Raw genomic sequence first — 13,884 nt, 5'->3', positions numbered from 1 at the left:
GGGCTGACTGTTCTATGGCAGAAGAAAGAAGTACTTATATCCCAGAGAGAAGATGCTTTCTCTCCATCCCAGGAAATGGTATACAAAACGCTGAAAATTAGTATCTAGAGCAGAGGTGCCCACAGACCTTTTTTTTAAAAGGAGGTATCATTTCTTCAAAGCAATGACATTAATTGAGGGAAAGAAAAGAAAGGGGAAAACAATAACAGGAAACATCAGATTGAAAGTCATTACTATGGTCAGCTAAATATAGTTGATTCTTTTCCCAGAGGGATCTTGTCATGAATTAGAAAGCAAAGAGTGAGTGTATCCAGTTTGAAGATGCCTCAGCTAAGACTCTGCTATCTACTACCTGGTAAGCAGCAAACTACTACACAGTATTAATTCAATACTTTACTGGACCTTCAAAATAAGCCTGAACAAAGTAAAATCTAATTGATTCAGGAAATTAAAATTGACAGACAGCACCATATATTAAATCATTTTCAAACTATGTTCCCCTAAAGTTCTTTAGGGCCTTTCTATTCAAAGTATAGTCTTAAAACAGAAGCAAGGGCAACATATAAGAGCTTATTAGAAATGCACAATCTAGGGGCAATTGGGTGGCTCAGTTGCTTGGTTTTGGCACAGGTCATGATCTTAGGGTCTTGGGATCAGGATTGAGCCCTGCATCAGGATCCGAGTCTGCCTGTTCCTCTCCTCTCCCTCCCCCTCTGCCCCTCCCTTCACTCACAAGCATGCTCTCTCTATAATAGATAAAATCTTAAAAAAAAGAAAAAAAAAAGAAAAAGAAATGTACAATCTTGCACTCCACTCCCAGGATCCACTATATCAGAACTAGCCTTTTAATAAGATCCTCAGGTGATCTGGGCAAATAGTAGGATATGACAAGACTGCTTTGGGGGTGACTCAAATGCTTATTTTGAATAAAAGGAACAGGTCAGTAATTGGCAGTCGGCACCTGGTTAGTGCTGACTGCCCACAGGAAGGCCAAGCCATCCCCAAAAATGAACTGAAGGCAGGAGGAGGAGTCAGCTTTGACACTGCTCCCCCTCCCCTAGGTGCTGAGTTCCAAACCCATTTTGAGTAGTATGCCTTTTTAAGACTCTTGAGTATTGCCTCCCATACTATTTCAAGAGATTACTAATTAGTTCTTAATGGTTTTGTGTTTTTTTTTAAAGATTTTATTTATTGGGGTGCCTGGGTGGCTCAGTTGTTAAGCGTCTGCCTTCAGCTCAGGTCATGATCCCAGGGTCCTGGGATCGAGCCCTGCATCAGGCTCCCTGCTCCACAGGAAGCCTGCTTCTCTCTCTCCCACTCCCCTGCTTGTGTTCCTGCTCTCGCTATCTCTCTGTCAAATGAATAAATAAAATCTTTTAAAAAAATTAAAAAAAAAAAGATTTTATTTATTTATTTGACAGAGAAAGACACAGTGAGAGAGGGAACACAAGCAGGGGAGTGGGAGAAGCAGGCTTCCCACAGAGCAGGGAGCCCGATGTGGGGCTCGATCCCAGGACCCTGGGATCATGACCCGAGCCGAAGGCAAAAGCTTAACGAGTGAGCCACCCAGGCGCCCCAGTTCTTAATGTTTTTAAGAAGTAATGTTTTTTAAAAGATAGACAACAAATGATAGAATGGACCAAAAGTAGGAAATTGAGGTTTCTAGCTCTGACTCTGCTAAGTTAGATGACCAAAGAAAAGTCACTTAATCTTTTTTTTTTTGAGAGAGGGAAAGTGGGGGTGGGGCAGAGAGTGGGGGAGAGAGAATCTTAAGCAGGCTCCATGCCCAGCAAGAAGCCCATCACTGGGCTCTATCTCACAACCCTGAGATCATGACCTGAGCCGAAATCAAGAGTCGGATGTTTAACAGACTGAGCCACCCAGGCACCCCAGTTACTTAATCTCTTTGCACCTAGTGCTAGTCAAGTTTTAGGAATATTTGAGTAAGGAGGAACATTCAGGGCATGAGATAAATCTGTTATTACAAAGGTGCAGCAAAAACTGGACTCCAAAAATGCTATGTTCTCTTGAGGATTAAAATCTTGGGAGATTTTAACATCCATGCTGTTTACTCTTCTAACAACCTGGCCTCAGTTTCTCAACACTGTTATCCTACAACCTGGGTAATATGATGGCTCCTTAAATTTCCCTGATGCTTAGAATTGCTCCTGCTTCCTAGGTCTTTAAATTTTCAAATCTCTCTACCTACATATAGCCTTCTACTCCTTCTGCTGCCTCCTACTTTATCTGTGATTCACTCCCATCATGACCTTTAACACCCTCTATCTTCATAGTCCATCAGCTTCCTTCAAGTCCCACTTGGGCTCCACCATAGGCTACTACTTCCCCTAGTGTCTTTAATTCCTTCACTATTGCCCTACATCCCCCAGCCCCAAGCAATTTTTCCACTACAACTAATCCTTCATTTACTTTTTCTACTACTATTCTCTGGGGCCTAAAAGTAATGATGATGTTCCACTGGCAAAATCAGGTGTTATTTAGCAGAGTAAATAAAATAAACTAGTAAAAAAAAAAAAAAGTACCAAATTAAAGGGGCAGTCTGTTCTATAAAAGGTCCTTATAAATTTTCCACTGTGCCCAGTAAGGAAAAGTCCAGAGGTTTTCTTTTCCAATGTCTACAATATACAGTCTTTTCTTCCCCCCTGTTAATGTATGTGCTGCCGAGGTGAGCACTTTTTTTCCTGTTAAAAAGAAAAATCACAGCTCAAATCTCCCGGGAGCTAAACAGTTAGAAATAACAGAGGACTATGACAACTTAACACCATGGATTCATTGGGATTGGTGTACTGATGTTAAAATTAACAGTAATAAAAAAAAATAATAGTAATCTGGTAGGGCAAAGGACTTTTACTAGGTGCTATACAATTAAAAAGACCTATGCAAAAGACAAAAATTAAAATTGTTTCTTGAGTCTCCATCTTCTTATCCTGGCAGACATCAGTTTCCTAAAGCTTGCTCGTTTTAGAGATTGAGGCAACAAGTGCTACAGCTGACCTTATTTAACAACTTCAACTGGACTACCCACACTGCTTGGAAATCGATCATTTTCTACCTATCTAATCTACTCTTGACCACTTGCCCAATCTGTAGATGTCCCTGATGTTGCCTCTTCCCTAACATGATGATTATCTGCTATCCTTCAACTGTCTCATCTACCTTAAAACTTCTCTACTCTGAAGTGGCAGCAGGTGCCATGTCTGGCCACAAAGATGGCAGAAGCCCCTGAAGCAGGCCAAGGAGATGGACGAGGAAGATAAGGCACTCAAGCAGAAACAGATGAGGGGCAGAAAAACTCAAGGAGCTAAAAGCAATGGCTGCGGGGAAGGGCCCCCTGGCCATAGGTGGAATTAAGAAATCTGGCAAGGGGCGCCTGGGTGGCTCAGTCGTTAAGTGTCTGCCTTCGGCTCAAGTCATGATCCCAGGGTCCTGGGATCAAGCCCTGCATTGGGCTCCCTGCTCCGTGGGGAGTCTGCTTCTCCCTCTCCCACTCCCCCTGCTTGTGTTCCCTCTCTAGCTGTGTTTCTCTCTGTCAAATAAATAAATAAAACCTTAAAAAAAAAAAAAAAATCTGGCAAAAAGTAAGCTGTTTCTTGTGCCTGAGACAATGGTGTTCCTAATTCCACTCCTATTTAAACATCTGGATTCCCTATCTGTTGTAATATCTATTGCCAACTATAGCTAGAATAAGTCTTGTCTTAGATCCTGCTGTACATTTAAGAATAAACTTCTGTTAAAAAATAATAAATAAAAAAAATTAATCAATCGTAAAAAAATTCTCTGTGCCGCTAATCATTTTCACTTCTTTGTTTCCCTTTTTTGGGGGAAAAAGAAATTTCTTCACTCATTCAAGGCTAATTTGTCTGTGTGTCCTTGATTTCAGCCTATATCCTCTAGGACTTTCCATCATCATTTAACACCTTTCTTGTATCTTCCATCATCTTCCTTCTTCCAGATCTTTCCTCTCCCTTCACAAATATAATCAAACCCCTCAACCTAAAACACTTCCTCAATCCTAACTGCTCTTCAGAGCTGTTCTTTTTCTTTTTAATTTAATCTCTACACCCAATGTGGGGCTCGAACTCATGACCTCGAGATCAAGAGTCACATGCTCTACCAACTGAGCCAACCAGATGCCACCCCAAAATTGTTTGTTCATTCTGTTCCTTCATTATGATTTTTTGTATTTACGCAATTAATGTATTTAGTAATTTTAATTTTCCAAAGACATTCACTCTTTCAAAGTGAAAAATAACTTCTAATCATAAAAATCACCTTCCGTCCTACATTCTGGAGATCATTACCGCTAAGACATGGACTCCCATTTCTTGCCAATCCTATTTCATTGGCTGTGTATGTGATTGTTAAATGTTTCATATCTTGAGCAAATCTGTGTTTGTTTTGTTATTCATTATATACCGCACACTTCCCCAAATTACTCAAAACCTTTTATAATATCTAATGACTACAGAATACTCTAATGTATAGACATGTCATCACTCAAACATTTTTTCTTCTCTTTTGGTGGTGGTAGTGGGAGGTGGGTTTCTATTTCCTACAGACAGACTGCCAGAATAGAACACCTGGGTTAAAGTATGCAAATATTTTGAAGGCTGAAATACTGACTGCTAAATTTTTTAAAAAATATTTTCAAAGGTAATTTTCCTATCAGTTAGTTATGAAAATGCCCATTTCACCATCAAGTATGTAAATATTTTTAAGTATTTGCTAATTTGGTAAATAAAAATGTTAACGTTCAACAATATTTCATTTACAAGCCATCTGAGTTTCTTCTTCCATGAACTGTAGGTATCATCTGTAAATTTTTCTGTTTTAAAAGAATAGTTTTCCTTATTATTTGCAAGATCTTTTTACAAGCTGAGGATACTAATTTATCTTTTTAAAAATATTTTATTTATTTATTTGAGAGAGAGAGCACGAGTGGGGGTGAGGGGCAGAGGGAGAGGGAGAAGCAGACTCTCTACTGAGCAGGGAGCCACCCAGGCACCCCAAGAAAAATGTTTATTTTAAAAGATGGGAGCATTTAATGCTGTCAAATACTGTAGAAGAGAATGAGGTCCTAGACTAACTAATTAAGCCAGGGAAAACTGGCTGTGTGGGGGGGGAAAAAAAAGTCAGGTTAGAGCATCAGCTTGTTCCAAGATCAAAGTAGACTCCAGTTGATTTTAAAATTGATTTCAAGGGGCGCCTGGGTGGCTCAGTTGTTAAGCATCTGCCTTCGGCTCAGGTCATGATCCCAGGGTCCTGGGATCAACCCCCACATCGGGCTCCCTGCTCCGCGGGAAGCCTGCTTCTCCCTCACCCACTCCCTCTGCTTGTGTTCCCTCTCTCGCTGTGTCTCCCTCTGTCAAATAAATAAAATCTTTAAAAAATAATAATAAAGTTGATTTTAAAAAATGAAACTATGAAATCTTTAGAAGAAAATGTGAATAGTGAACTTATTTCTAAATAAATTTAATTATATAGAAATCTAAAACTCTTCTGTATATTTTAAAATATTGAATTAAAAGGCAAATGACAGATATTTAACAGTATGAAAAACGATAAATAAGGGGCGCCTGGCTGGCGCAGTCAGTTAAGTGTCTGCCTTCGGCTCAGGTCATGATCTCAGGGTCCTGGGATCAAGCCCCAAGTCGGGTTCCCTGCTCAGTGAGGAGCCTGCTTCTCCCTCTCCCTCTGCCGCTCCCCCTGCTAGTGCTCTCTTGCACTCTGTGTCTCAAATAAAATCTTAAAAATAAATAAATAAAAACATTTCTCTTAACTTCTGGGACAGTGCTTTTCTAATCTTTTACTCTCACTTCTTACCATCTCTTCTTCAGTTTGTCTTCTTCTTTCCATTCACTAAATACAGGTTCCTATGGTTCTGTTCTTGTCTTCCTTTCCTTTTCCAGGAATTTTCCCCTAGAGTCTCAAATTCCATGATTTCAAAGATCATCTCTGAAATGATTCCCAAATCAGAATCGCTCATCTTTGTCTCATTCTCATCCTCTGGTATCAAATTATCAACTAAATGCAGGAGATCTAGAATAACTCTCCAATTCTAAAGCTACTGTTCCTCCCATGTTCTGGTTCTGAGTGGTACTGCTATCTTCACGGAAACTTGACTTTTCTTCTCTCCTGTGCCTCTTGACACTGAGTAAAGTCTCACTGATTTCACTTCTACATTCTCTCTCTCCTCTTCCAACATCAGTGCCCCAGTTCTAACCCTCCTCCTCTCCTACTGGATTACTGTAACTACTTCCTGCCTAGGTCTTCCCATCTTCACTCACCACCATATAATCCAAACTATACATGATTATCAAATAAAGTAATTTTTCAAATGGAGTTCAAATATTTTCAGAGACTTTCCTCTCCACAGAAAGATTCCATGAGCCTATACAGGTATATCTCAACAATACTGGTTCCAGACCACTTCAATAAGGCAAGTATTAAAGTCAAATTTTTTTGTTTCTCAGTGCATATATGTTTACACTATACTACAGTCTATTACATGTGCAACAGTATTATGTCTCAAAAAACAATGTACTTACCTTAATGTAAAAATACTTTGTTGCTAAAAAATGCTAACCATCATCCACCCTGAAAGTGATTCAAGTCTTAATCTTTCTGCTGGTTGGAGGGTCTTGCCTTGATGCTGATAGCTGCTGACTATCAGGGTGGTGGTTCCTGAAGGTTGGGGTGGCTATGGCAATTTCTTTTTCTTTTTTTTTTTTTATTATTAACATATAATGTATTGTTTGTTTCAGGGGTACAGGTCTGTGATTCATCAGTCTTACACAATACACAGCACTCCCCACAACACATACCCTCCCCAATGTCCATCACCCAGCCACCCCATCCCTACCACCCCCCTCCATTCCAGCAACCCTCTGTTTCCTGAGATGAAGAGTCTCTTACGGTTTGTCTCCCTCTCTGGTTTTGTCCTGTTTCATTTTTAACTCTTTCCCCCTATTTGGCTGTGGCAATTTCTTAAGACAACAATGAAGTTTGCTAGAACAAATGATCCTTCCTTTCACAAATGATTTCTCTGTAGCAATGCTGTTTGATACCATTTTACCAAAGTAGAACTTCTTTCAAAATTGGAATCAATCCTCTAAAACCATGCCACTGTTTTATCAACTAAGTTTGTGTAATATTCTACATCTTTTGTTGTCATTTCAACAATCTGCACAGCATCTTTACCAGGAGTAGATTCGATCTCAAGAAACCCCTTTCTTTACTCATCCATAAGAAAAACTCCTCGTCTATTTAAGTTTTATCATGAGATTGCAGCAATTCAGTCACATCTTCAGGCTCTGATTCTAATTCTAGCTCTCTTGCTATTTCCACCACGTTTGCAATTACTTCCTCCACTGAAGTCTCAAACCCCTCAAAGTCATCCATGAGGAATCAATTTTTTTCAAACTTCTGTTAATGTTGATATTGTGACCTCCCATGAATCACAAATGTTCCTAATGGCATTTGAATGTTTAATCCTGTCCAGAGGTTATCAATTTATGTTGCCCAGATCCATCAGAGAAATCACCATCTACAGCAGTCATTAAGAAATACATTAAGAAATATATTTCTTGGGACGCCTGGGTTGCAAGGTAGGTTAAACATCTGACTCTTGGTTTCAGCTCAGGTTGTGATCTCATGTTCATGAAACAGAACCCCCCACTGGGCTCCATGCTCAGCCTGGAGTCTGCTTGAGATTCTTTCCCCCCTCTCTCTGCCCCTCCCGCTCGTGTGCACTCTCCCTCTCTCTGAAACAAAGCTTAAAAAAAAAAAAAGAAATTATTTCTTAAATAATAAAACCTGAGAAGTCAAAATTACTCCTGGATCCATGGGCTACAGAATGGATGCTGTGTTAGCAGGCATGAAAACATTAATCTTGTTGTATATCTCCATTAGAGCTCTTGGGTGACAGGTGCATTGCCAATGAGCAGTAACATTTGCAAGGAATCTTTTTTCTGAGCAGTAGGTCTCAAGAGTGGGCTTTAAATATTCAATAAACCTTGTAAACAGATGCACTGTCATCCAGGTTTTGTTGTTGTTTATAGAGCACAGGCAAAGTAAATTTAGCATTAATTCTTAAGGGCCCTAGGATTTTTGGAATGGCCAATGAGCACTGGCTTCAACTTAAAGTCACCAGCTGCATTAGCCCCTAGCAAGAGTCAGCCTGCCCTTTGAAGCTCTGAAGCCAGGCACTAACTTCCTTCCAGCTATGACAGTCTTAGTCGGCATTTTCTTCCAATATAAGGCTGTTTCGTCTATATTGAAAATCTGTTGTTTAGTGTAGCCACTTTCATGAATTAGTCAGATTTTCTGGATAACTTGCTGCGGCTTCTACATCAGCACTTGCTGCTTCACTTTGTACTTTTATGATGATGGATATGGCTCCTTTCCTTAAACCTCATGAACCAAACACCACTCACTTCAAACTTCTCTTCTGCAGCTTCCTCACTTCTCTCAGCCTTCATAAGCTTGAAGAGAGTTAGGGCCTTGCTCTGGATTAAGCTTTGGCTTAAGGGAATGTTGTAGCTGGTTTGATCTTCTATCCAGACTACTAAAATGTTCTCCATATCAACAATAAGGCTGTTTTGCTTTCTTATCATTTGTGTGTTCACTGAAATGGCACTTTTAATTTCCTTCAAGAACTTTTCCTTTGCACTCACAACTTGACTATCTGGTGCAAGAGCCCTAGCTTCTGGCCTATCTTTGCTTTCAAAATGCCTTCCTCGCTAAGCTTAATCATTTCTAGTTTTTGATTTAAAGTGAGAGACATGCAATTCTTCCTTTCACTTGAGTACTTAGAGGCCACTGTAGGGTTATTAATTGGCCTAACTGTCATAACTCCAGGAATAAGGAGGCCCAAGGAGAGGGAGAGAGAGACGGAAAAGCCTGTCAGTGGAGCAGTCAACACACACACAACATTTATCAGTTAAGTTCACCATCTTATATGGGCACAGTCTGTAGTACCCCAAAACAATTACAATTGTAACATCAAAGATCACTGATCACAGATCACCACTACAAATATAATAACGAAAAAGTCTGAAATAGTGCAAGAATTACCAAAATGTGAGTGACACAAGTGAGTGAATGCTGTTAAAAATAATGGTGCTGATAGATTTGCTCGCTGCAGGGTTGCCACAACCCTTCAATTTGTGAAAAACAAAATATTTGTAAAGCACAACAAAATGAAGTATGTCTGTATTTACAAACCAAAATCTCCATCTGGCCCCAACCTATGTAACATTAAAAATAACTAACATTTATTGAGGGCTAAGCACTTACGTGATTTAAAAAAAAAAAAGAGTCCCACTTTAGGTCACAGTAAAGCATAACAATTATGAATTGAGGCTCTGCAGGTCAGGCAATCCCAGGTTCAACTATGCTACCACAACATTAACTCAGGTAAGTTCCTTTCCCTTTCTAAGCCTCAGTTTTCTGACACCCATAAAAATGATACATACCTACCTACTTCATAGAAATGTTCAAGATTCATTGAAATGACAGGAAACATGCTCAACATACTGCCTGACATATAAGAGGCAATAAATACTAACTGGTTGATTCTACTCTCAAATTCACCACCTGCCAGTTTCCCTTTCAATTACTCTATTTTTAGCTATTTATGCATGCTGTGACTGAAGATCTCCAACAGAACACCCTGTGTTGTTCCCCCTCTCCATAACTGTTTTTCTTCCTTCCACCTAGAACTCCTTCCCCTCTCCAATTCCCCAAAGCATGCAAAGCCAAATTATAATTATGCTTTATGGTCTTACGTCAAATGCCATTTCTTCCATGAAGGTTTTAAACGTTTTATATACTGATAATAAACATTTTTTTAAAACCATCATGCATTGGGCGCCTGGATGGCTCAGTTGGCTGGGTGACTGCCTTCAGCTCGGGTCATGATCCCAGGGTCCTGGGATCGAGCCCCACATCGGGCTCCCTGCTAAGCAGAGAGCCTGCTTCTCCCTCTCCCTCTGCCTGCCGCTCTGCCTACTTGTGCTCTCTCTCTCTCCCTGTGTCAAATAAATAAATAAAATCTTTAAAAAAATAAAAAAAATAAAACCATCATGCATTATTTTCTTATAATAAACAAAAATTTTTAAAGTTCAACAAAAGAAACAAGATTCAAACTAGTTCTAAAGTAAAAGAGTATGAGATTAAGGCAGAATGACAATTCTGCAAGGCGGGATTTTCAAGAAATAGACTTCGTTACGTAACAAAAAATTTCCCATAATATTTTGTTGTAATCTAAGAAATAGCTATATGTCTAACCATAGTGGTTCTCAAAGTATATGGCCTGGTCTAACATCATCAGCATCACCTGGAAAAATGAGCACAAATCTTGAGCCCAAACCTAGACATAGCAAATTGGAAACTGGAGATAAGACACAATCTGTGGTTGAACAAGTCTCCCAGGTGATTCTGATGCACTCGGAAGTTTGAGAAACACAGCCACACTAAATTGCACTGGTGGTTTATTTCAGTTCCTTTAATAAGTGGGTATATGAAACTAAAACCTGAAATGGATTTTGAAAACATGGAAACCTATACGATATACAGAATTGTCAGTGTGAACTTACCACCACCAACTGTCTTTTAAAAGGAATTAGTTACAAAGTATGTGCTTTACTATGGCTTTGTTCCTCTGCTCCACAATCTTACAAACCTCTCCGTATCTCATCATACGTATATATCTAACTTACACATAAGCCTGGATGTTTATAGACAGGATAAAGAACCCTGGAGAACCAAGATGCTAATACAATAAGGTCATAACAGTCAGGAAGGTACTTGTAATAACAAAATCTTGAATACTAGGCACTGATCATCTTGAACTTCATAAAAATGACAGAAGACAACACTGAGAAACATAAAACATCCAGACATGTTACAGAGAAAAGCAGACTAACAACACTATATTCACAATATACACAGTGCCTGAATTAGGACAAAAAAGTAAAATAACCTAAGGTTGTTTAGTCATCTTCCTAAATGATAACTGGGGCAACGGATTGGAGGAGAGGGGCACAAAGCCCTTGCCCACTGGGTATATATATTGCCCTGCTTTTTAATCTTATAGTTAAGAAGTTTGCAAATAAAAGCAAAGGGGAAAAGCCAGTCATGGCCATGATTATTGCGGAGTAACATTCAAAAACATCTGACAATTTACAAAATGCTTTTCAAACCCATCACCTCAGAGGTATGCTCTCTGGAATAAAAGCTAATGCAAAGGAATTCATGCTTAACACAAAAGACAGGCTCAAAGATTACTCTGGCAATCTCAAAAACCTGTAAGACACTATTCCTCAGATTATTTATGACAGTGATTCACTTGGGAAGATGTAAAGCATTGATTAAATAGATGGCATGAAGCTAGGCTCTAGGAACGCCTTTGCAAGAAATTTATAGTTGTCTAGAGTAGTTTCATAACGTATTTTAAGAATGAGATTTGTAGGGGCACCTGGCTGGCTCAGTTAGTAGAGCAAGTGACTCTTGATCTCAGGGTTGTAAATCTGAGCCCATTGGGTGTAAAGCTTACTTAAAAAAAAAAAAAAAAAGATACTTGCAAAAAAAGAAACAAAATGACTTAACCTTTCAAGGAGCATACAAAATTCTATCACATTCTCACTAATGGAAAATAAGGATTTATTATGCAAAAGAGTTCTCAACTCATGAATGCAAACAAATATTAAAATATTATTATGCAGAAATTTTCAGGAATTCAAAAAACTTCTATTAAACATATAACTAAAAAGAGGCACAAAAGGCTTATGTTCCAGTCTACAGAGATATTTATATAATTTTAAAAACCTTTTCTATTGCTTTTTAATCACACTGAGCAAGAAAAGCAGTTATTATTGGGGTGCCTGGGTTCAGTTGGTTAAGCATCAGACTCTTGATTTCAGCTCAGGTCATGATCTCAGGGTTGTGAGATTGAGCCCTGCATTGCTGGGCTCCACACTGGGCATGGAGCCTGCTTAAAATTCTCTCTCTCCCTCAGTTCCTCCCACCCTTCTCCCTTAAAAAAATTAAAAAATAAATAAATAAATAAAGCAGTTACTAATCCCTGAACAAGATGTTACTAGTCCTTAATATTTCACCTCTTGTGAGATTAGTATGAGAGATGAGTCTTTGTCGCAGGAGTGACTCTGAAGGTAGATCTCTATTAGATAAAAGACAATAGTTTCATATACTTTAATTTCCCCAAAGATCTTGCTGAGTTGTCTTTTCCTTTAACTTTTTATTATGAAATTTTCCATACATCACAAAAGTAGACAGACCTAGTACAACAAACTCCCTATCAACTCAGCTTCAACAACCATCAACATTTTGTTCTACTTGCTCCACCTCTTCTCTCCTGCAACACTTGACGCTCTAATACCTCATCTCTTGGGGTATTTTCCCTTATGTTCTGTGATACTGCTTTTCTATTCTTCTCCTCTGATCATGACTTCTGTGGTTCATCATCTTCCTACTCACTGCTTACTCAGTTTCGGAAAAACAAAGAATTCAATGGGATTTTGTAACGCTTTAAGATACATTACTTACTGCTTTAAGACTAGAAGCATTTCCTTTCCTAAGTTTATCTCTGATAATCAGCTTCTAGGATAACTACTAAACACTTAAAAGTTTAAGTCAGGGGGCACCTGGGTGGCTCAGTCCGTTAAGTGGCTGGGCCGACTCTTGATTTTGGCTCAGGTCATGATCTCAGGGTCCTAGGATGGAGCCCTGCGTCAGGCTCTGTGCTCAGCTGGGAGTCTGCTTAAGATTTTCTCTCTCTCTCTCTCTCTCAAATAAATAAATCTTTGAAAAAAATTTTAAAATAAAAGTTTAAGTCAGTTAACACAACCCAAGGCATTCAACATTTTTCAGGCCCCAGACCTCAAGGCAGATAGGTACATGAAAGTACTGAATCTATTGGCACCTGGCTGGCTTAGTCAGAAGAGCATTTGACTCTTAATCTGGGCATCATGAGTTTGAGCCCCATATTGGGTACAGAGATTACTAAAAAAATAAGTAAATAAACTTAAAAAAAAAAAAAGTGCTGGGGCGCCTGGGTGGCTCAGTTGGTTAAATGTCTGCCTTGGGCTCAGGTCATGATCTTGTGGTCCTGGGATTGAGCCTGCATCATCGGGCTCCATATTCAGTGGGGCGTCTGCTTGCACCTGCCCTGTACCCCTCCTTCCCTCCCCCCACACCCCCCACTCATGCTAGCTCTCTCAAATAAATAAAATCTTAAAAAAAAAAAGTGCTGAATCTAGGGTAATAGTGAACAGCTGGTACAAATCTCTGCTCCTTCTAACAAAGGCCCAAAAGATACCACAGATCATGACGACCTTCCCATATACCGAAAGCTTATATCCCAGCTTTCCTAGAAAAAAAATTTAACAGTCCAGTGATGGCCCTAGGATTCTGAACTCCCTGCTATTGTAAAAGTGCCAATATATTCACTTTCTACAAGCTGAAGGAAATACTAGCAATTCAGGTATCCCTGGCCTACTCTGGAGAACTGCAATCAGATGAGTTAAGAGTCCTGAAACATTCACAGATACTTCCTTTCTTACCCTGAGCCCTGAATTTTTTTTAAAAGATTTTTTTTTTTTTTTAACTAATCTCTACACCCAATGTGGGGCTCAAACTCACAACCCTGAGATCAAGAGTTGCATACTCCAGGGGCGCCTGGGTGGCTCAGTCGTTAAGCGTCTGCCTTTGGCTCAGGTCATGGTCCCAGGGTCCTGGGATCGAGCCCCGCATCGGGCTCCCTGCTCGGTGGGAAGCCTGCTTCTCCCTCCCTCAATCCCCTCTGCTTGTGTTCCCTCTCTCACTGTGTCTCTGTCAAATAAA

The 13,884-nt window shown here is 39.6% G+C and overlaps 1 protein-coding gene across 7 annotated transcripts in view; it reads right to left on the bottom strand.

Moving 5' to 3' along the window:
* The window catches only part of ITCH (itchy E3 ubiquitin protein ligase), a 121,690-nt gene that overhangs the window by 46,221 nt on the left and 61,585 nt on the right, over positions 1-13,884 (bottom strand). The window lies entirely within an intron of this gene.

Source organism: Halichoerus grypus, chromosome 10, assembly GCF_964656455.1.
Source record: "Halichoerus grypus chromosome 10, mHalGry1.hap1.1, whole genome shotgun sequence".
Lineage (NCBI taxonomy): Eukaryota > Metazoa > Chordata > Mammalia > Carnivora > Phocidae > Halichoerus > Halichoerus grypus.
Note: the sequence above shows the minus strand (reverse complement) of the source record. Positions and strands in the feature narration are given on the sequence as shown.